At 71.2% G+C, this 746-nt stretch overlaps 1 non-coding gene across 1 annotated transcript; it reads left to right on the forward strand.

Annotated features, from left to right (window-relative positions):
• Positions 1 to 523: 523 nt before the first annotated feature.
• On the forward strand, positions 524 to 676 carry LOC148217603 (5.8S ribosomal RNA). Its single transcript, XR_015800952.1, has one exon. It is a non-coding gene; the product is annotated as a 5.8S ribosomal RNA (ribosomal RNA).
• Positions 677 to 746: the final 70 nt, after the last annotated feature.

Here is a 746-nt window from a genome sequence, read left to right on the forward strand (position 1 = left end):
GTTTCGGGCGACGTTCAGGGGCCGCTGGCGGGAGAGCCGGCCCCCGCGTTTTGGCGCGGCGGCGTTCCGCGAGTCGGCGGAGCGGTGAAAAGGAGAAGCCAGGGAGTGAGCCGGGAGCGGCGGGGGCCGGCGGTCGCGCCCCCCGGCCCGCGAACGCGTAGTCGTCCCGTGATCGAGAGGCCGGGCGGGCCACCGTGCCCCCCGCGGTCCGGCGCGTTGCCGCACAAGCCCCTCCGCGCGGAGGTCGGGCCGAGCCCGGGCGCCTGGGCCGCCTCCGAAGGACGGCACGCGAGGCGGCGTCTCCCCTCGCGGGGGGAGGCGGTCGGGGGCGCGGGCCCCTCCGCCTTTCTTTGGCCGACCTTCGGAGCGTTGCGCGGGGTTTCTCTTTTTTGCCCCGCGCTTTCTCCTCCTCCTCCTCCGTTTGTGTGTGCTCGTACGGTCGAAGCGGGGCGCGCGGGGGCGCGCGCGTCCCTGCAGAAACAGAAAAGGGGCCGCTTCACGCGAGCGGTCCCGAAAGCCAGACAACTCTTAGCGGTGGATCACTCGGCTCGTGCGTCGATGAAGAACGCAGCTAGCTGCGAGAATTAATGTGAATTGCAGGACACATTGATCATCGACACTTCGAACGCACTTGCGGCCCCGGGTTCCTCCCGGGGCTACGCCTGTCTGAGCGTCGCTTGACGATCAATCGCCGTCCGGGGGGGCCACCCCGGCGGCGCGGCTGGGGTTGCCTCGCAGGCCCGTTG

The sequence above is a fragment of the Sturnus vulgaris genome, unplaced genomic scaffold (assembly GCF_052056855.1).
Source record: "Sturnus vulgaris isolate bStuVul1 unplaced genomic scaffold, bStuVul1.hap1 Scaffold_549, whole genome shotgun sequence".
NCBI classification, from domain to species: domain Eukaryota; kingdom Metazoa; phylum Chordata; class Aves; order Passeriformes; family Sturnidae; genus Sturnus; species Sturnus vulgaris.